The sequence below is a fragment of the Phyllostomus discolor genome, chromosome 3 (assembly GCF_004126475.2).
Source record: "Phyllostomus discolor isolate MPI-MPIP mPhyDis1 chromosome 3, mPhyDis1.pri.v3, whole genome shotgun sequence".
NCBI classification, from domain to species: domain Eukaryota; kingdom Metazoa; phylum Chordata; class Mammalia; order Chiroptera; family Phyllostomidae; genus Phyllostomus; species Phyllostomus discolor.
Window position 1 is genome coordinate 173,831,404 of NC_040905.2, and position 23,941 is coordinate 173,855,344.

The 23,941-nt window shown below is 40.3% G+C and overlaps 1 protein-coding gene and 1 long non-coding RNA gene across 2 annotated transcripts in view; one reads left to right on the top strand and one right to left on the bottom strand.

The window, feature by feature from the left end:
- Positions 1-23,941, bottom strand: part of GNAQ (G protein subunit alpha q) — a 259,407-nt gene that overhangs the window by 134,803 nt on the left and 100,663 nt on the right.
- LOC118499709 lies at positions 780-23,428 on the top strand. Its single transcript, XR_004902228.1, has 4 exons — positions 780-790; positions 10,759-10,767; positions 19,689-19,694; positions 21,713-23,428. It is a non-coding gene; the product is annotated as an uncharacterized LOC118499709 (long non-coding RNA).

Sequence of the window (23,941 nt, forward strand, 5' to 3'; positions counted from 1 at the left end):
TGTCTTAGAGAAATGAGTTCAGCTAGAGACAAGAGGATGTCTTTGACTTAGCAATAGGCCCCCAAAACAGACATGGAGGAAGACTTCCCTGAAGACAGATAAATCTCTGGATGGATGGTTGCTCTAGGTGAGAAGCAAATCATACAACTTTGCAAAGAGATAGCTGGCCCAAAAACATGTCCAAAACTCCTAACACTTCTGTAAATTCCTAAGTACTCTAAGGGTTGGAACTGGGTGCGGGGATATGTGTGTTCCCTCCATTAAGTTGTGTAGGTGATAACCTCTCACACTTGCTTCTAGCAAGTTCCTGTGGGGGTGTAAAACCTTTCTCTCCTCCTATCTTCCTGGAGAGCCAGATGCCTCCAGGATGCTACATACCAGCTGTCTCTAATCAGTGTGCTGGCCATTTGGCCCAAAATCTCCACTCTGCTATCCTTCAGAGGAAGAGAACAGGCAAAGAATTACAAAATGCAAAGGGGGCTTACTTGAAGTGGGGAAAAATTTAAAGCATGAAAAAAAACAATGAATGAAGCAAGCTAATACAACAAAAGTGAAACTTTCCATAATGGTGAATAAGGAGTTAGGAATCTCAGTTCTTTCTGGCTGCAAAGACTGCAGATGCCTGGAGAATATTTTCTGCACCCTCCCCCACTGCCATCCCATAAAATGATGCGAATCTCTCCTACTGTATAGCACCTCATGCGATGGATCGGTGGTCTTAGGAAAGGCCACTGTTCCCCCAACAAGGGCAGGCTGTGGCTGTTCAGTCCTGAGGTATGTCTGGCACACAGTTCTCCTGCTAATACACCCTAAATTCTTGTCAGCATTCCCTGAACTGTAAGTGTCTCCTTTTACTACGGAAGGACTGCTGCCCCAAGGACACTGTGCGTTGAGAAACGTCAGAATTAACCAATAGGAAGCAGGGCTCAGGGTCCAGAGAGGGAAACTTTGGGGAGGAAGTACTACTCTCTCATTTGGGGCTTTGTTACCACAGTTCAGTTCTTTAATGAACACTGACTGTGAAGATTCCCCCCAAAAGAAAGCCATAAATGCTCACAGTCTTTTACACAGTGGCTACGACTTCTACTCTATCGCTGGCTGTGTTTTCTTTAAATGGCAAAAGACTGCCATTCCGTTCTGTCTTCTAAGCTGTGCAGAGAGCAAAAGTCATGGCAGCTGTTTCCAAGAAGGGAGGGAGTTTTTTAAGTGGGAGGAATTCAATAAACCCATCTGTCAAGATGTCTTACTCTTGAATCAGCCCTCTACAGGTTGTGCACTTTAATACCGCACTGAATCGGACCTTGTTTTGGAAGAACGGCAGGTGTTTTACAATAGGGAGTTCATTTACAACAATGAGATGCTATGTGTTCAACATTTCAAAACCCCATTTTCAAGAGTTGGCCTCTTACCCGTGCTTTTGTCTTACAGCTAGCCACACTGCTGACAGAAGAAAGCGCCACTCCCTGGTGCGGTAGCCCTCAACCTTGTGACCCTACATGAGAATCACCTCTAGGCAGACCAAGTTTATTACTGTGAACCTCAACTTCCACATCTACAAAACTGACATAATACTTACATTGTAGAACAACACGCAAAGAGCCTAGCACTCCCCTGGGCATACAGCAAGCCCTCAATGAAAATGGCAGCCACTGATTTTTCTCTTTTTGGAGGCGGCAGGCATAGTGGAAAAAAGCACTGATATCAGACAGCCAAGATTGAAACTCACTGGTTCTGTAATCCTGGAAAAACACACCAACTTCTCCAAGCCTTATTTGTAAAATGGAGAAAACACCGGTACCTATTTGCTGGGTATCTAAGGACTCAGTAAGATTACATAAATCTCCGGCCCATGACACGCTGTCTAAATCTAGGGGTCACAGTAGCACCAGAGCCAGAGTAGATTTCAGGGATGGTGTAGTCCCACATCTTCATTTTATAACTAAAAAAAACTGGAGCTCAGGGAAATGAAGACATGTGCCCAAGGTCTTGGCCTTTTCCTAAACTCCCCAGTGCTGACTTGCATGAGCACAGTCACACAACTTAAGCGTAAATTCTGCTCTTTCTCGGGAGTTATCAGGCTCACGGAGCCAAGAATGCCCAACAACCCAAGTGCAGAGCGAAACAGAGATGACGAAAACAAAATCCCAAGAACAAACTGAATTCTAAGAGAGCTCTGCGGAGGGCTTAGCAGGTTTTCATGAACTATTTTCTTTCTACTTGTGAGGGGTTAAGGAAAAGAAAACACACACTACCAGAGTCTTCCCTCTGAAGCACAGCTTTCCTGAGGTTAACTGTATTTTAATAACTGAGCTGGGGAAAAAAGAAAAAGCATAAAATGTATAAATTGGAATATATTAACTTTTCCAGGAGCTATGGTATCCTACACTTACAGCCCACAAAGACTATCCTTTGCCTTTGTGATTCTGAAAATACCAAGTCCCCAAATCTAAAGCCCCTTTTCTAACTTCCTAAAATCATTCATGATTTTAGACAACTTATATATCCCTACAATTAATTTTTTAAAAGAGAGAGAAAGAGGGAACTTCTAGGAAGACAGAAAAATTAAAGGATGAGGACTACAACACTGAGCTTCAATAATAAGAAATAGATATTTGGTCTTCATCCCTATTCTTGGCACAGAGTTCCAAATATTTTTAAATTTCCTAAATGATAAGAACCACAAAGGTGAGAGTCTTTTGTTATTCATAACAAGCCTCTCTGAACCACACCAGAGTTTATGTTAGTAAGTAATTTTGGGAAAACACCCAGATAACTATAAGATGGGGCTGGGTGTTAGAGTGAACCAGTGACATGATTAGAGAGTTGGGACTTTCAGCCCCTCAAATGAATCAGTCACCACTGGCCAATGACTGGATCAACAGTACCTATAGAATGAAGCCTCCATTAAAATACCTGAAGCACAGGGGGTGATGAGTGTCCAGGTTAGTGCACACACAGAGGTGCTGCAGGTGGGATGCACCTGGAGAGGGAGGGCAGGGAAGGTGCTGTGCCCTTCCACATACCTGGCCCTGTGTATCTCTTCTGTCTGAGTGCTCTTGAGTTACATCCTTTTATAATAAACTGATAATCTAGTAAGTAAATTTTTTCTGAGTTCTGTGATCTGTTCTAGCAAACTGTCAAACTCAAGGAGAGGGGATCATGAAAACATCTGATTTACAGAGAGCTGGTCAGAAGCTCAGGTAATAACCTGGATTCGTGATTGGCATCTGAAGTAGGGGTAGGAGGACAGTCTTGTGGGACTGAACCCTTAACCTGTGGGTCTGATACTAACTACAGGTACATGGTGTCAAAATTCAGTTCATCTACAACATCCAGCTGGTGTCACAGAATTGATTAGTGGGGGGGGGGGGGGGGACCCACATTTGGTGGCCAGAAGTACTGAATGCAAAGCAGAGTACAGAGAAGAGAAATGAGGGTTTTTCCTTTAAGGACACAAAGAAATGCTATTATCATCTTGATAATTTATCTTTTGTTGAAACTAGATTCAAAGTCAATAAATGCTGATATTAAAAGAACATAAAGATCTTCCCCTTGAGGTTTAAACTTTGACTATGATTTAGTGACCTACTAAAATGCTCTCATATACTACCCTCAGCATTTAAAAAGAAAGGCAGTACCATTTTTATTTGTAAAATTAAGTAAATCTGGAGAAGCTTGTCAAAAAACATATTTACACAATTTCATTAAATTGAACTTTTTTTTTAGCAGTAATTATATTCTTCCAGAAAAGAGAAACATCTTAGTAGCTAGTTGCTAATATTCCAACCATTTCTTCCCGAAAGTAGGAGCATTACGGATTGCTCCAGGGCGGAAACAGTGCCCCATAGATTCCTGGAATAAATTTTGAGTGCTTTTTAAAAATGGATTCCATTGGCTTGAAACAAAGGGGGCTGATTAGCAGGAAAGATTTTGGTCGGTGGTAAATTCAAATATGTATCATCCTATAATAAGGTGTTTACAAGACAAATGAAAGAGTAAATAATGTAAAATAAACTTTACTGAGAACTGAATACAGTCTGTGGCTGTACAGTCAATCACAACAAAGAAAGTGCTGCAGAAGCGACTACCCCATGCACCTTGTATCTGCCTGACTGAAACTATGGGTAAAGTTTAGCAAAGCTACCACTTTGGCCATCCCCATGCACCTCCCCCACCAAAAAAAAAAGAAAAAAAAAAAAGAATAGAGAAGCTCTTCCCTATAGAAGCTGTTTTAGGTCTTCCATGTTTGGAAAAGAGCTTCAACTTTGCTTTAACAAATAAATGAATCATGATGCCTGAATACTGGAAGATACACTCAATGTTACTAAAAACTGAAGATTTTCCTACATTTCAAGGTAAAGGTCTTAAGGCAAACTTACCTATTCTTTCAGTCTATAATTTTAAGCCAAAATGAATCTAATATTCTTTTTTTGCCTTTATCAAAGAGAACAGGTTTTAGGGTTCAGCCATAAACTGATTATTAGACTTGAATTAAATCATCAGACTGTTTCCTATTTGCTTGCTTCAGTCCCTAAACTTCTATCTGCCCCAAAGACAAGACCAGTTTTGCAGGTTTATTTGTAGTTTTTAGCCCACGTATATAGGTAAGGAATGCCAGCCAAACTGGGGACATTTGCTGGGGTGCACTTAGTCTTTTCTAGACATCACAGCTAGAGCTTCACAGAATCTTAATCCAACAGTCCTCCCAGTTAAAGAAGAATTGTTATCCTTATTATTATATAAATTCCTACTAATATACCATTAATATATTATATATTGTTATATCCATGTTCGTATATAACTTTAATAGTACTACATATTATAATAATCATATATAATATATACACAATATTATTTTTGAGGGCTTCTGAGGTTCTTTTACTGAATTTCATGTCACTATTGGCATTATTTCATCCATACCCGTTCAATAAGCTTTTACTGAAGACTTATTATCAGCCAAATATTGGCTCTTTGGCTCATGTAACAATTCTGTGTCTTAATAATCACTCTACATCAGTAGCTCTGAGTGATCTGGGGGCCCCTGGGGACTGCTGAACCCTGGAAGAAGGTCCAGAGGCACAATCACTTCCACCAGAACACCGAGGCCCGCTGTGCCTTACGGCTCACTCCCTCTCCCGCCTGTGCAGTAGAGTTCTCCAGGGGCCACAGGCATCCAACGATGCCATCGCTCTAATGGCTAATGGAATGTGTGCTGATGTTTTTGACAGTGTCTCAATTTTAATTTCTAATAAGGTAAGTATCAGTAGACCTAACCCAGAGAAACAAAAGCCCACACTGGAGTCCACAGTAGTTTTTAAGAAATTAAGGAAGTAATGAGACTAAAAATCTGAGATTCCATTCTAGGTAGCTGGCATTTAATTCTTCCTGCTAACTATAAAGACTTTGGAACACTGATTTTGGGGTAGCTTCTGGAACACTTACCCTTCAAAATTAGTGTTCCCAGAGAAAATATATAATAAAGAAAGTACAGCAATAATAGCTACACTGAATAACTTCACTGGGGGTGGTGAGGCAAAGGCAGGAAGGGGGCAAGTGGTTAGCTGTTTAAATGTCCAGTAAGTGTCACCAATCTTCTCATACCTCAATACGAGATGGCTCTATAATTAAACCTAAAAAATACTGGCAAGTTACCTTGTGGTTGGAGTTCTGCTTGCCTTCAAAAAAATATAAAAAACCCTCTATAATTAAACCTAACAAATACTTACTTGGGTTATCTTGTGGCTGGAGCTCTGCCTGCCTTTAATAATAATAATAATAAAGAATATACCTGAATATAAAACAAATCAGCACTGAGTCTACTTATTCTATACAAGAGATACTGATGAAGAAGAATTCAGCTTTCTAGAAAGAAGTTTTTTGGCCTGGGTTTACGAGAAAGATGAAGAAAAGAATTGTTCCCGTAAATAAGAAGAGCAGAGTGGGAGCCTCTAGATTATTCACTAACAATTAGCCCAGCAGAGTCCCTTGAGTGCCTGATACCATCACAACACTAACGCCACCTGCTCCCTCAGAGAAGGCAGAGAATGGGGGAAGTGCATAAGATTCATCCTCAGCATGGAGTACACAATCAAACTCGAAAACCAGAGAAATTTTTATTCTGTCCATAATCCTGAATTCCTCTGTCAGCCTACATCCTCTATGCCTTACATTTTCTTTAAAACACCATGTATCCTATCTTCAACTAAGCTCCTCAGAACAATGTTTGATTCCTTCCACTTTACTGAAAATATACATATTGAATTAAACATTTCAAAAATGTACTTAATCCTATCTAATCTTTTAAAAAGCTGTTTATTCATTTCAGATCTGTGACTAGCATCTTGCCTTTGTAAATATGGCATTCCGGGCATTTTCAGAATATTTTCAAAGAGGGATCATTCCCCTGATGCTTATGGACATGATGTTGGTCCTTCCGGATCCCATGTCATGCTGCAAGCTCATTTCCAATTTGCTGTCTATGCTGGACCCTTGACATTGGGCAGAAACGTTTCTTGCTTTTTTTCCTCTCCCCATTATTACCATAGTCTCTAATGAGTTTTGCTTGCTGTATTAAATTAGCTTGCTTCTCTTTGTCAAAATAAATCACCATTTATTTCTTACCCAATGAGCTTCGATCTCTACATCTATTCTTTTGTTATTTTTCCTCAGAAACTTAAGTTATCATAGGCTATGATGTTTAATAAATGGCTATGTCATCTCGTTTTGGAGCTTATGTCTTGAACTTCAGAGTAATTTTCCAGTTATGAGATAATGTTTTTGTCAAAGTCAATTTGTATAAATTTTACATAGAGAAATTCTACAATACATGAAATCCTGCCTACCTACTGAACTGAAAAACAAGTAAAGCCATAAGTTAGTTGTTTCTTGTATCTATTCCTAAAACACAAACGAATCCTCCAGATAGACTCACTGTTTTTTTTTTTTTTGCTTGACAAGCTTTCTGCTTTGTTCCTTAGTTTTTTACTGTAACTTTTATTCAAAATGTGTTTTCTTCTAACACACAATATTCTCATGGAAATACAGATACAATTCACTATTTGCACATATCTTTGCATTGGTTATTTGGGTAGATAGGCAGAAAACTAATACTCCTAGAATCCCCACGGCCCCTGTGTCATGTGATTTGACTGGTAAAGACTAGAAATTCACCTGAGCCACCCCACATTAGTTAAGCTATGCCTAGGTAAGGTTTAATAGCAGTCATTTCCTAAATGCTCTTACTTCATTCTGAAAATACAGGGGGCAGAAAAATAGGAGAATTGGAAACAAGTCATAAAACAGTGTTTAAGTAGTAATGAAAGTGTAACAAAAATGCACTGAGGGGAGATGATCAGGACACTCACACTCACGCTCAGTTCCCAAAAGAGCCAACATCTCTGTGCAGAAGAACCGGGGGCCCAGAGGCTGCTCAGATGAGAATATCTCATTCAAAATCACAGGCGTGGGGGCGGGGAGGGGAGGTGGAGGAGGGTATAGGGGGGTAAATGGTAATCGAAAAAATATAAATATTTTTAAAAAGTCATAATAAAAGAAGAGAATGCTTTAATTTCCATGATCTGTTTTATCCTTGTTTCAGAGTTTAACTTTCTAATTCATTAACACTCAAACATCACATGCACTTAAACTGGTGCTTCAGCAAAAATGAATAGCTTTTTAAAAATATTTTATTTATCTATTTTTAAAGAAAGGGGAATGGGAGGGAGAAAGAAAGGGAGAGAAACACCGATCTGTGAGAGATATATCAACTGGTTGCCTCTTGCATGCCCCCAACCGAGAACCCGGCCTGCAATCCAGGCATGTGCCCTGACTGGGAACTGAAACCAGCGACCTTTTGGGTTGCGGGCCAACGCCCAATCCACTGAGCCACAACAGCCAGGGCAAAAAAGAAAAAGGAAAAACAGCTTTCCTTATTTTGATTTTTTCGGTAACCATTTTGCCATTTTTAAAATCTTCATACATATTCTCAATCAAGTCATTCTTATCTTGCCAAACCTCACTGGCTGAACCCAACACACATCCTCTCCCTTGCTATCTTTTACAACAGCAGTTCTTATCTTTTCTCCTAATAAGTAATTTCTGTATATTTTTGCTGGATTCTTTCCCTTGCTCAAAATAGGGTCTTTGCTGGGTGGAAAGTGGGGGTATAAGACAATAAGGAAATGGTTATTTTAATCTTAAATCTTAAAAATACAGCAATTTACTCACCTTACCTCAGTGTACAGATTTAGAGAAAATTTAGTGTTCAAGGGAATTTTGCTGTGCTTCGGACACCCACCCTGCTACTGCTGCCTTTCCGCGTGAGAGCTGCTGGGGGTTGGCAGGGGGGCTCCAGCAGTGCTCTGCCTCAGGGCCTGCCTTCCCCCGTCTGGGAGACCCACTCTCTGCCCCTCAGGGTTGGAAGAAGGGGCCCACTCTCTTTCCACATTGCTTGCTCTAATGGATATGTCAGCTCAGAGCTTTAAAAACACACTAGTTCTTCTAATGGGAGCTTCTACACCAGTAACACAGAACATGCCAAAACATGCACTGCTGTTCATTCTTCAGTGTGATTTGGTTAGAGCAGATTCCAAAATTCCTTTCCTCTCACTTCCCAGATTTTTTTTTCCTTCCAGCACATTTTAAACTCTGAGCAACTGATTCTTGTGGACAAACCCCTTCGAACCAGAGCTTTGAAGCCAGGTCATTGCCCCAGGCATGAAACGAGATGAGCAATAGCCTTTTAATTACTAATTTCACCATCCCAGCCTTCTTTTCACAGCTAGGGTTCTGGACCCAGAGAGCCCCCTGCCCTTGCTGTGCTTTGGGCATTGATTTTGTTATTTAAAAACTTCCTGGATTCTACTTCTACTTGTTCTTCTTTGGCATCTAGAGAATCTTAAATCCAGCCTTATAAATCGATTTCAAGTCCACTGGGTTCTCCAGAATGTTACTGGACACACTTGAGGCTTCTATCCTCACCTCATCTTCACAGTCAGGCTTTCTCCTGTGGTCAGTGGCAAACCCTTCTCCTCCCTCCCAGCCCTGCTGCAGGCGCTCCGCCCATCCCTGGCTCCTTCTGCCACTCCAGATGCCATGCAAATAAACACGTGAAATGGGCTCAAGATCCTCGGCCACCACAACCGATCATCAGTGCAAAATGGATGGGAAGAGGGGCATCCTCTTGCATCCAGAGGCTCAGGGCTGGCTGCCACGCTGTCAATGCTAGTTTCTTCCAGGCCAATGCCCTTTTGCATGGACAGTGTTCAGAGTGATACGATGTTCTATCTTACAACAGGGAATTTTGTAATCACAGCCCATTCGGTGCTAGGAAGTCCCTCAGTGTTGCAAAGAGTGATTTTTGTTTTAAACAATAGTTATGAGCAATGTTTTGTTAAAAACTGAAGCTAAAGAGTGTTATTGAAAGGCAACATGACCTGGGTTTTATTCTATGGCATTACTGATGTGGAAATGAAACATATGCTTGCTATTCTTACCGGACAATGCTTCATTTATGGGGTTTAGATAAGAATCTATGAGTAGATTAAAAACAATGAATGATCCCTTCTGGAAGTAATACAATTATTTAGTTAACACAGATTTCGAAAAGAAAGAAAACCTCTTGTCATATTTTGCAATGTTCTTTTCTTAACCTCTCAAATAGAAGAAAAATTAAGGAGAAGTAAATAGAATAGACACATATTTGAACGTAGTTACAAGAAAATTCCACTAAAATGGCAAACAGTCTTCTTGTTCTATGCAATTCCGAATTATTTGAGGGTGAGCTGCCCACTTTACGGATAACCTGTGAGGCTTAGAAACCAGCTGGGTCATGAGGTAAAGAGGTGAACTAGGAGGTCACACGAGTACTTAGAGTACAAGGTTCAAGTAAACATATAGGTTCTTGTTTATTTGGTACCTTGTGAAGAATTCAAGGAAATCTGGCCCTGGCATTTGAGCCATTAGACTTCCCAGGCTCAGCATTCTGCAGAGGTGAAATGTGGTCTCCAGCAGGGGTTCCCCATCCTGTCTGCTGCCCCTTCTGCTCCGCTCCTACTCAGCACACTGTGCTGAGCTGCCATGACCTCGGACTTGTCCGCAGGGTGCCTCCTACATACTGGGCACGGAGTGAGGGTGTCACAGTCCTCCTAATCCTCATAATGGCCTTCGGAGTAGTCTTTATGTTTCCGCATTTCAGACTCGATGAAAACATGGCCTCGAAAAATTACTCAAAATGGCAAACAGGAACAACACTGGCATTCCAATCCAGGTACGCTAGCCTCTAAGCTCCAGTTCCTTCCAGAATGCCATACCACTTGAGTGCTATTTCCCTATGTTAACTTTACTGTAACGAATAGTAAAAGTAATATTGCTGTTGAGTAGAACTGTTTTGTGATTTTGTGATAAGATGGGGAGAAAAAATAACAAATTACTTTTTTCATTGCTCATATAAGCATTATTTTCTAGATATATTTAGTAATAAACTCAAGAAGAATAGTAACAAACATTTATGAGTACTTTGTAGAAAGTACTCCAGCTATGTTTATTTCATTTGACCTTCACCCTGTGAGTTAGGTATTTATTATCATTTTTTCTTTAACCAATGAAGAAACTGAAGCACACAGAATGTTACTGGTCTGCCCGAGATCATGGCTGGTAAGCGGCAGCACTGGTATCTAAATCCTGGTGATGAGGAATCTGACTACCAGGCCATCCTGTGGCTACCTGACCTCCAAGCACTGACTCGGGTTGCACTGACAGGGAAAGGAGGTGCCAGAGCAGAGAGGGGAGGATGGAGACATTTGGGGAGACCAGACCCTGGGTCTCAGGGCCTCACACCCTCAGAAGAGTAGGAGCAGACCGGCACAGCCTTTTTGTGGGAGCAGAGCACTTGATACCCTTTCTTTCCCCTTATGGGAGGTGACAAGGAACAGAGAAGACCGGACAAAGAGCAAATACTGAAAATCCTTACATCAGGAAACACCTGAAATTGTGCGATTTGTTGTAGAATGGTAGAACATAAGAGGCAGTGAGGCATCTTCAGCAGAATCCTGCTTTTGCAGATACTAATTTGAGGGCAGAGAGTTATTAGCATTTCTTTAGTTAATAAATCCATTATCTCCACTTAAAAATATAGGGATTTACAACCAAAGAAACTGAACTGGAACGTCTATAAATTATTTAATAAAACTCAGTAGCTATTTCCTTCTGAAGAACTTAGAATTCAGTCACTTAAAAATACCACTATGAAAAATTTCAAACAAACAAAAGTTTAGGGAATGGTAAAATTAATCCCCACAAACCCTTCAACAATCACCAAAATCTTACCATACTATACAATTAACTTCCCTCATCCCGCCCTTTAAACTTGTTCTGTTCAAGTATTTCACAGAAAACCCCGTTTGTCCTAAAGCTGCCATGGATTCCTGCAAGCTTTAACAGGCATCTCTAAAAATGAGTATAAATGCATATAAAAACAAATTTTTGTTAACCAAAGTGTGCTTTCTCAAGGCTGACAAAACTAAAAATAATTTTTTGTTATCTGGCCTGTCCATATTCAAATTTTACTGGTTACCTAAAAACTATCTTTATTTTTACTTATTTTGTTCAAAACGGGACCCGAACAAGAGACACACACTGCATTTGGTCTCTTTAGTTCCTTTTAATCTGGCACAGCCCCTCCTCAACTTCCTCTTCTTACAGCGATTTAAGGAAGAAATTAGCTCCATTAAAACCATTTTTATTCATTTCAGGCTCCCAATTATTCACTATGCACATCAGAACACAGTGGACCTGATTGATACCTTCCAGCCTCAGAGTAAGTTCTTCAGTTCCCTTGCTTTCTGTCTTCAAAGAAGAAAACAACGACATGACACATCATCGGGGCAGCTGTGTTTTGTCTTCCAGAAGTTATCTACATTACTAACGACTAAACATGTCTGTTATTACAATGATACTTAATTGCAATGGGAAGCACACTGAAGTCCTATTTGAGAGACTGGTAGGAATCCAGCCAACCCACCCCTTTGCCCCGTTACAAAGGAGGCACCAGTGCCAAACCTGGGTAATTCTTTCAAGAACAGAGCTGCCCATTGTTAATTATGGAGTTGGGGAATTAGCAGGCTAACAGACGACTGTGATGCAGGGGGAAAATCAGTTTCCTCTATCACAGAATGTACTCGGCTCATTTTCTCTGTCAGGGGTTTTTAATTATTTATGATGAAGCTCCATTGCATGTTTTGTAATAATAATGAAGTCTCAGTAACACGAAACCTCACTGCAGCAGGGCACAGCTATTAAATCTTTGCTGGGAGCAGGGAGAGGGAGCCAGGGCTTCTTACCAGCTCCTTTTTGACTGGTAATGGCTATCAGTTCTGCAGACAAAAAAGGGAGAATTGGCCAACTCTAAATGGCAAATCCAATTTTGTCAGCTAAGCCCCCAGAGGCCTCTTTGCAGTTGTCAGCTGCAGCTCTTCCCCACTCTGCCCTCACTCAGCTTGCCTTCAGCTCTGGGCTTGAGCCAAAGGCTGCTGACCCCAGGCCGAGGCCCCAAGCAAAGCTTCCTGTGCTTAAGTCCCCTGAGAGTCTCTCTCATAAAGGCTCTCTCCTTTTTATGGTCCTGGTTTATACTCTATGAACTGAAACACCAAAAAGAGGTGTGTGTGAATGAAGTGAGGCCACTCAGGATATGGGTGGCTGCCGCAAGCACCCAGGTTGGCCAAGCCCACAGTGTGAAGGTGGAAGGCGCTGGGAAGTCCTCCTTCCCCCTCCCTGGCACTCCATCATTACTTGTTCAAACCTATTACCTCGTTTCAGAAATTATCGTGATTTAAAAAAAAAATCACTTTAAAAGGCTTTCTCTGAAGAAAATGCAATCCAAGACATGCTTCATTTAGAATAAAACAAACAAATGTTTAGAAGGGTTAGGAAGGGAAAAACTATCCAGAATTATCATGTACCCTGCCTCTTAATTACCTGGAGGACAACTGTTCTGTCTCTGGATAATCTAGGCCATTCTGCCTCCTCCTCTGCAGTGTGAGGTTATTATCTCACAAGCTGCGCATCTGTGTTACTCGGTGCTCATAAAAGGCACAGCACATCACACACTTGCTATCATCTTCTCCAACAGCATATGGGTTCCTGGGGGACAGGGAGCATGCTTAAATCAGACCAGAGGTTTGCACACAGTAGGCACTCAATAAGGAACGGTTTTAGCAAAAAAGTCCCAGGGAGGCTTATTGTCCCCCTCACCCATCCAGACTCCACTGCCTGCCCAGGGTATAACGTAGTGCTTCTGATGACAGCACTTACTACGCTACTTGTAAATTGGCCATGGCCTTCCCTGCTTGTGCCCCCAGCTAGCGGTTCAATAGCTCAAGAGCATCTTCGTCGTTAGTTATATATAATGCTTATCACCAATGCCTGCCACATGGGTGTTTGTTAAATATCTCAAAGACTAAATGAATGAAGGAGGCAGTAAAAGACATCTACAGCCAAAAAACAGCTACTTTTTTTCAAGTAAATTATATACAAAATAAAAATTGAGTTTTGATTCCATACTCAAAAATCAACTTCTCTGTTGACCTACATTCCCTCTCTTTGAAGACAAAAGTAAGGGAACTGGAAAACTTCCTCTGATGCCAGAGGGTATGAGGAGCTTATTGTGCATCCATCTAGTATTGTTTGCTATTCACTTACAATATATACATTTCAGGGCATTTACTTCCTTCCTTTGTGTATTTTTATAAAAACAGGGTTACATTATGCATAATACTTTGCAACTTGTTTTTTGAAAAAGACATGATAAGTATATCATGCATGACTTCCCGGATTAGTACATACAGTTCCACTTCACTGCTAATTTCAGCTGCATGGAATTCCTAAGAGTGGCCATACCATAACTTATGTCTTCACTAATAGATATTTAGGTCATTTCCAAGTTTTCACTATAGGAACAATGCTGTACAGAGCCTAACTCACAGCTAATGTCTGTGTGCACGTGTGTACGTGCACGTGTGAGCACCTAGACCCTGCTTTATACTGGACTCTGTACTAGCTAGGCCCTCAGGATACAATGGTGAGCAGGTTCTAACCCGCTCTCAGGAAGTTCAGAGCTTGATGAGAGATGAATGTCCTTCAAAGAATCACATGAACAAATATGTAATCACAAATGGGATAAAGGCTCAGAAAAAAGGAGATGACAATTATATGGGAGCGTCTCACAAAAGAACCTGGAAGAGCAGGGAGACGAGCGGCACGTGCAGAGGCCCCATGCAGGAGGAAGTGTGGCAGCAACACGGACGTGGAAGGCTTTCTGTCTGGGCCCCAGAGAGCACCGGAGGAAAAAAGTGTCTTTGCACACCACTTTATGAGCATTTCTGGCCCATATTTTTAACAACTATGTCCTGAGCACACTGCATGTAAGAACTGTGCTAGGTGCTGCCGACTCAGCAGGAACAAAAGATCTCTGCAGAGCAGAATTGCTACCTGAAACAGAACACATAATTTAAATTGTGTTATATGCTGCCAAGCTGCCCACTTTGGGGTTTGTTCAGCCCTTCCAGGGCCCACTCGGTCACTAGGTCAGCAGACTCCTCAAAGCTATTTCTCGACTTAACTGGGTTCCTTGGCTCAACATAGCTCTTTACTAAGTCAGTGAGTGATCCTGGGGTCGCTGAGCTGTTGGAGGCCACGTGGACTCCACCTTCTGACAGAGCCACACATACAAATACCACAGTCACAAAAGACACTTCTGGCACTCCACTGGGGGACACTAAGATATTTTATTGCAAAAGAAGTTTATTGCTAAATGAGATTTGGGACCTGGCTGGAGATTTAAATTATTCATGTTATCCCTGTTCTCTTATCGTGGAAAATTAAGTGATGACTATGGGATCTACTACTCAGTAGGGCAGCTGATAGCATCTACCTGTGGCTAGCTTTGGGCTGCTCAGCAATTCTGCACAATTCCTCTTGGGTTCATGTTCTTTTCACTACTTCCCAATTACCTGCACCTCGAGCAACTTTTTCCTTCATTTTTCCACAATCCTAATCCTCCTGCTTTACTCACGACCCTCGTTCCCAGCAGGTGATCCCTCCTACTAAGTCTGATGAACTGATCAGGGCTGCAGTCAAAAGCTGCCTTTTCTACTGGAAACTTTGAACTTCAACGATTCTTTTCACTTCTAACAGTTTCAGAGCAATAGGTAACCTGCTTCTCCTGAACTGTTTTATGTTATGTTCTCCCTAGTGTCAACAGTCTCCCTCTTTCCCAGCAAATTTCCACTGACCCACCCACACACTCAGGTCTCGTCTTAAGTTAAAAAACTAAACAAAAAAAACCTTTTTGAATTCTGCTTCTAGCTTGCTCCTCAAAGTGCCATTTCTCTCCCCCATCCATCCTGTCGGCCCTGAGGGGACCCTCATCATCTCTTTCCTGGGTGTCCCTCCTGCCTGTAGAACAGGGCCACATGCCACACTCTGGCCTCACCTGCATTCTGAAAACACAGACTTTCTGCTGCCTTCTTCTCCCATGCTGGGCTCTGGATAGCCCCCAAGACAGCTGAATTTAACCTCAGTAGTGTGGAAAATGAGGATCTTCACAATCCAGTTCCCCTGTACCTTTCCAGCCTGACAATCCACCACAAATCTTGCCTCTCTCTGCCACCTTTGGTCCATCATATTAACTTATTTCACAGCTCTATTTTACTTCCCTTAGCTCCTCAACATGAATCTTAGAGTTTTTGCTTTAATAATTTTGCAATTTGGCCCACACTTCAGTATTACCCCCAGTTCATAACCACAGGAGGAAGTAAAATTCATAGCTGTTGCTGACCTCCAGGCTGACATCATGGTCTATCATGTGGAGAAATGATGTGAGCAAGGCCAGGAAAGAGTGGCCAGTATCTGAGCTGGTCAGGACCGGGACTGGAAGGTATCATGAGCAATGTGGGTCAGAGGTCATAGGGAGAGAGGTCAACTCAGGGTGACAGGGTCAGGCACTTCTGAATGAGAAGGAGACTGGATACAAGAGACTCATTCAGGTCTGAGGAACTCGAGGTCTGTCTCCACCGAAGTGGGGATGGTCACAGACACAGGATTTGGGCAGCAAGAATGGAGCGGACGGTCCGGCTGCCTGACAAAGGCCTGGATATTAGATTCATCTACAGATGTTGAATACCCACTTTGCAACCCTGGGTATTATTTCACCTTGAAAAGCCTCAGTTTCCTTATTTGTGGACCGAAGAGAACAGTAGCACGGAGTGTGAAGAATAAAATGGGACACTAAGATGTCCTGGGACATCTGGTACTTGGTAGGGACAAATAGCTGTCTGAGAGCAAAGCGCTCATTAAATGTTAATTCCCTCCCTTTCCCCAGGGATCAGGGTGGCTCTTCCGCTCAGGCTCTAGCTGGTTCACAGGCAGGCAAGTGACCCACCCTGGGAGAAGCCGGGTGGGGAGCAAAACAGTTACTGACACTGGCTTTTCTAGGCCAAACTTATCATTAAAAGCAAGTGACTATAACTTATGTTTAAAGGAGAGAAAAATGTTGTTCAAAAGTAAACTGTCATTTTTCTCACTGCAGCTCCAGGGCCGTAAGACTTGCAGAGGTCACCTAAATATCCGTGCCTCTGTTTCCTCACACCTAACAGCCAGGGGTACAGGTATCTTCCCTGTTTCAGGAAAAGACTAAGACAACACAAAAATCCCAGCAAATCATCTTGAAATTGAAGGCAAAATGTAAATGCCCTTACAAGGACAGTAATGGGATGGGTGACTTTTGACTCTCTGTATCTATTTGGATAACATGGCAAACCAGGTCAGACTTGCTGATCTCAGAGCGGAGCCCTTTCCCCTGCTAGGCTGAACGTTTACTGGAGCAGGTTCATAGAAGATTAATGATATGTCTTGCTTCTACAGGGACAGAATGCCTCTCCTATTACATTTTGGCATACTTTTGCTTTTAGTTTAGTAAACAGCTGACTGCAGAGACCACAAATAATCAATTTCCAGAACACAAAGGGATCTGGATGATGGAGCTGATGGAAGTTCACACTTGATTACGTTTTAAGAATAAGGCTCATAAAATAATTAGTGCTTAGGTCAAATAATTAGCAAGTCTTTTAGGGTGACCCAAATTGCAGCTGGTGTAAGCTAACATTCTTTTACATTTGTCTGACTCCAGAATGTTGAAATATATCAATGTGTTGGAAAACAATGCAAACTTTTTGCTTTCTTGCATGAATTGTTCAGAACAATGTTTGTGATAGGATCTCCCAGGAAGCAGCTAGATTCTATACAGGCTCATTTCAAAAAAAAAAAAAAAAAAGGCACACACAACATAAACTGTAAGGAAATGAACTGCAAACTTAATAAAATATACAATAGTGAGATAACGTCAACAGGAAAATTTCTAGTTTGCCTGCAGCATTCTACTGCTCACCTAAAGAAAACTAATCTCCTTCCTAAAATGATTTGTCATTAAAATGCTACCCATATGTGTTTCCTCCACATTCAAAAGTTAAGAACGGCCCTTATTTCCCGTACTCATTCTCTATCACCAGGAAATAAAATTTGATCAGATATGAAGGATGACAAATGTTCCTCATTCATTTAAAATAAAACTCTGACTAATACTGAGTTATCAGATATATTTACGGCACTGCTAACAGTACCATTAGTAAGAATTTTATGATGATCTGTATTGCTATTACAACAATTGACAAGTATAATAATCACTTCTGTGGTTATTACTACCATTATAATAAATCTAACCAAAATCAGAGCTAGGCTACTTTTCTCAAGACCTGCCTGCTCAGGTGTCTGCTGGTAGCTGGGCTTGAGTATCTGCCTGGTAATTAAGCTCCCCAGGTGATTTCAGACTTTATGAATGTCTGAAAATCACTGCCACAAGCTTAGGGGAAATCTTTTCAGACCTATAGAATGAAAGAATGAAACATCAAACTTCCTCTTCCGAACAAGCAGAGGGACCACACCACTTTACATCTGTCAGAAAATTGCAGGATGTAACTGCACAGGATCATTGGACATAGACTTACTTAATGTCCCCAAAGGTTGATGGTATGACTTGGAGAGATTTCAACCTAAACCCTTCAGATGAGAATGTCATTGAACACTCCCTTTGCATTCAGAAAATTTCTGTCCAAATGGTTCTTGAAAGAGTCCTCACCATTTATACTATTATACTTGTCCATGCTAAACAAGGGGACACTATGATAAGCCACAGCTGAGAATGAGCACAACACACTAACCAGGGATTAAACACATATCTGGCCTGGAGCTTGCTGACACCTACAGTGACATTTGTTCTTCATCACAACTCATTTTTAAAATGAAATAACCAAGCAAGTGGTCATACCAGACATAAATTAATATAGCCCCATTTTATATGATTTTAAAATGTCCCAATCTCTGGAATGAATCTACAAGAAGGTCTATGTCCAATTATGAAAAGAACATCATTAATATTTTTTTAAAAAGTAAATTAAAATATCACTTTCACTTATTAGATTGGAAAGACTTAAAACATCAATAAAATTCAAAGTTGGCAAGAATGTAACATTATAAAAACAGGCATACTCAGACCCTACACAGTGAAGTGGTATGATCTTTCAGGATGGCAATTTAGCAATCTGTATCAAAAGCCTTAAAAGTATGTATACATTTTGACCCAGCAATTCCATTTCTAGCAGTTTATCCTGTAAGGATGTTCATTATAGCACAAGTGAGAAAGCACAACAGAAAAAAAGTATCTGTGGTATACATCTAATAAAAGCAATCTGTATTTATATATAGGTCCACCCACACTCCCTTATCTGTAATCTGAAATGTCAAAAGTTCCAAGAACTGAAAGGTTTTTTTGTAATTCATTTAATTTTATTCATGGTCATTAATGACTTGCTGCAAGGCTATTTACAATCTTTATTCCACTAATTGCAAATATTAACGTATTTTGCTACTGACATGTCAACAGTGAACCTGTATTTATATGCACATAATTAAATCTTACCGTGTTTACATATCATAATGTTCACCCTGGCTTTCTCACATGGTAAAATTATAAGTGATTTTTACTTTCCTCCTTTGCTTTTATATGTCTGAAACACACAGACAATGTTATGTAGTAGAAAACAGTTATAGTGGCTGCAAGAACTCCACATGCTCTTTCTCATAAGGAAATTAAATAGTAAGTGTCCTCATGCCAAAGGTGTTTATGGAATCAAGTTCATGAGTTGCCTTTTGGGAACTATTAAGCCCAACTATAGTTTTAAAATTCAGCCCCATAAACTTACAAACTGAATGATTTGGGAAACACATTTTAACTATTTTTTGCCTGTGAAACTAGAATACTACTACCTACACCTTATACTTTTGAGCAGACAAATATGTGACATTGCATCAGGTCTAGATCACGGAGCAAAAGTTCTTTCTCTCCCCTTTCCTTCCCCTACCCTTCTCTTTTCCTCACTGGACTGGCTGCCCCCTCTAACCTGCAAACACCCTGTAGTCAAGATAACAAGATACCTTGGCTAGCAGGGAATTATCAGTGCTCCTTGTTCTCAGGAGTAACAAGGACCGTGAACCCCTTCACTTACTTTCCCCACCGTCACTCACCTTCTAGACTGGCTATCTCAGGTCCTATCAGAGGCCAGGCCCCTGCTTTCGGGAAGCCCCTGGTGTACCTGATAATGCGAACCCATGCCTCATTCTGGGGTCATAGCCTCTGCAATATCGTTAAGCAGTCAACAATTTCTCCTTAGCACACGCGGCACTTTACCCAAAGGCCTGTTCACTTCCCCCTACCCAGCACTTTTTGGGAAGATTCAACAACCACAATTTAGTGGACACAATACACTGATGTTATCACCCTAAAAGTTACAGACATTCTCTCTCTATTCTTTCATTAATGCCCACATCAACTATATGAAATGGGTACCATTTGGCCCTGTTAAGGCCAAAATTCCTAAAACTCTGCCAGTATTGGTAACACCAAATTTTCCATTACAACATGGAATATAGTATCAAGGTCAATTAAGAAAAACTGAATCCAATGTATTTTAACACTGACCTTTAGTGAGGGTTTGGCTGCAATGTACTATAACCAAATAGCTACACGCTCTTACCCCACTTTGCCATGGCAGGGCCTGTTAACAGACAGTAAAAATAGCTTAAAAACGTCGAGAGTGAAGACAAGGCTAGTCTTCAAAAATGCACAAAAACAAGCACCTGAAAAACTGAACTCCTACCGCAGAACCACTGACTGTTTACCACTTCCCAGACATGCCAATGTCACTACTGTCCGCACGGCCTTTCTTTTAGTTCAGAACCATCACACTTCTTACCACAGAGGGGATATGCACATCGAAAGCAGCACACAGCCTACCAACACAATCTAACACTTCTGCTTGTCTCAGCAGTGATGCCAAGTTTCTTGATATATGCCAGTAATACCACTCCTTTAAGTCGTTTCTCATTTTAAACTAATAATTTCTTACAAAATTGTAAGAAAACTGCATAGTCACCTTACAAAATTAGTGGTGGCAACAATAAAGGCATTGTCTTAGCAAATTCACTTTAAGAAACATGAAATAAACATGTTTGAAGTATAAGTTTACAACATAACCAGCCAAAATTAGTAATCATAGCTTTTAATAACATACTTTTTTTAATCCCTTAAAAGACAGGTGTCCTTATGTAACAGGACACAAAAGAAGTCATTATTTTTTTAAGTATACCTGCTTGCTGATACTTATTTGCATACATACATATGTGTTCGCGAAGATCATGAGTATGTAACAATATACTATTTAAAAGCACAATTATGTAGCAAGTAGAACTTATTAAGGGCACAACAATATAAGGAAGAATGAGAGTACAGTTTCTTAGAACCAATAAGATTTTTGGCTTGATACACATGACTTAGATAAGGAAAACGCCTGCTTTGCCAAATACTAAGAAGGCACTACTCTACATGTCTGCAAAAGCAAGAGGTAAGCCTGGAACTGAAATTCTTGCTCTGGTGGGGTGAGAATGAGAAGGAAAAGCAATAGCATTTCTCATCCCCTCACTAGATCGCTTCAGACTTCATTAGGCATTCACTTTGCTTGATTCCAACAAATACGTTCTGCCTCTCTAATTGAAAGTAGATGTACTGGTTTAAAATCAAGGGGAAAATCAAGCATTACTTGGTTTAAAATAAAAAAGAAAGTATTTATGTGATGCTTTGCCAGCAGTTAACGAAGAACAGCTAAATGACCAGGTTCACAACTTCCTACTCAAATGTGTTAATCTATGCCACATGTTATTTTATCAATATATGGCGGCTGTCAGTGCTGGACATCCAAGGTCTGAGCTGCTGAGAGAGGTTTAGGGGGAAACTGCCTAAGCAGAGTTCTGTCGTGTGTTTGGACAAATCAGTAATGTTCCTTAGAGCACTTTTTAAAAAACAGCCAAATTGGTTAATGTTAATTAGCACATAAGAGATACATTCATTCATTTATTTTACCAGAGTAGAACTTTGTGCCAAATACTGGGCTATTTTAAATAATTAAAGCCCTAGCTCCACCCTCAAGTGTGAATTTTCACCCTTTCATCCAATTTAACCAATGTGGATTAGCTGAAGACAGACACATGAGATGAGATACTTCCAGATGAGATGGGCTGCAAAGTGGAAGCACTGGGGAAGTGAGCTAAGGAAAAACCTTCTCTAAAGAGAGTCATTATACATGTACAATGTGCAGAGGATGCTGGTCTTCCATCAGTTTCATCGCCACATACATAAAGTGTCCGAAAGTCCTATCTAATACACAAGATAACAATCACACAGGAGTGTGTGCGCATATACTCGTATATGTATATATGTATATGTGTGTGGGTGGATATATAGGTCTGGTTCTGCCTGTGCGTAATATTCCTACTTCACCTAAATGAATTGCTACCCAATATCCCCATGAAAACATAAATGAATAAAAAATTAACATGAGAGTATTAAAATACTGTTAACAAAAGGGCAAAACCAGCTTGCATTACCTTCTTACCTAACTATAGCCCTCACACTAGCCACAATAGATGGTCTATTTCCACAAAAGTTGGAGACCACAAAACAAGGAAACCCAGGTGAGCCTGTGCAGTCCTTCTAATAAGCTATAGGTAGTGAACATATAAAATCAGACGGGATTCTGGTGTCAAATCATCCAGATCTGGGTGGTGCAGGGCAATACTGGCCAAACACGAGTTAGGGGAAGGGTACTTGGTAGAACCCCGCTGCATTCACAGCCCAGCCCCCACTCTAGTTAGAGGAATACTAAAGTGAGAAAGAGCATGACCCCAGTGAATAATGATGAAGCCACACAGCAGCTCCATCACCCTTCTTAATACAATGTCATGTTGTTAATCTAGCAGTAGACGTCCTTATACTGAGCTAGGCGGCCAACAAAGACCGAATAAAGAAATAAACTAAAAGCCCCAAGGAAAGCAAGATGTTTGCATTGTAGAGAACAATTATAATATTTGGATTCACCCTGGGAAATCTACCCCCTAGTAAAAGAAATGTTCTTCCTTAAAGGTACCTTTAATTTAAAGTGAGTACATAGAGTCCTTGTACAATCTTGAAGAAGAAATCTTGAAGAAATTTTGAAGATAAAAGCTGAATGACTTATATCATACAATATAAAATTCACCACAAAGCTTAGTCATTAATACAGTGTAGTAATGACACAAAGGCATACATAATAGACCAATGGATCACAATAGAGAGTTGAGAAACAAATTCACACATAGATATTTACTTGATCTGTAATGAAGGTGACAGACACTGCATTGTACTGAGTAAAGGATGTCTTTTTGATAAATGAGTTGGATTAATTAGCTATCCATATGGAGAAAAGAAAAGGTGACCCCTCCCGCAACTCACATGTACTCTACAATTCACTTGAAGTGAATGTTAAATCTAAATACAAAAAGCAAAACAAAGAATTTAGAAGAAAAGATAGCAGATTATCTACATAACCTTGAAGAAGGCAAATTACTACAAATGGATACAAAACGCACTAATCAAAAGGGGAAACAAATGATAAACTGGCTTATTACAATTAAGAACTTCTTTTCAAAAAAAGAACCAAAAAGAAAATAAAAATCAAGCCACAAAAGATATTTGCAATACATTTACTCAACAGAGATTCATATCCTTAATACACTGTATAAATAACTCCTACAAAACATTCAGAAATCAGAAAATCCAAAAGAACAAAAAAGGCAAAAAGTCCATTACGTGTTTTTCCTTAAAATAAAAGACTTATTTTTCATTTTCACCACTAACTACTGATTTGGGTATCCTGAGTATGTCAGCTATCTCCCGCTATTGGCTTCTAGTGGGTAGAAGCAGGAGGTGCTACTAAACTTTTCCAACGCATAACATAGCCCCAGAGCAAAAAATTATTTGCCAAAATGTCAATAGTCCCAAGAAACTTCGCAAACCACTTTTGACACATTTGATCAGTCACAGCACCTTCTCCATACACTGCACAAATCTTTTTTAGTGTTCCAGTTGTGTTTTTACCTTTCTTGAATAAAGCATAAAACATTAAAAATGTTGCATATTTTTTCCATCTTCAATATTAAAATGGCTGCACAGGAATTCACCAATTTCAATACTTTTTTTAATGCATGCTGACATAATAACTGTCACATACTATCTAAAAAAATTATTTAAAATGGAGTTAAAGCCAATTAAGCTCTACTAAGAGCCACTGCATGGAAAAAATAAAAACTTTTTAGCCAACCAAATATTTTATGAAAGATAAGCAAATGGCTGTTAAAAATACGAAAGGGTGCTCAACTTGCCTACTTATCAAACAAATGCAAATGAAACAACTATGTGATACCACTATCCAGCCATCAGAATAGCTAAAATGAAAAGACTAAG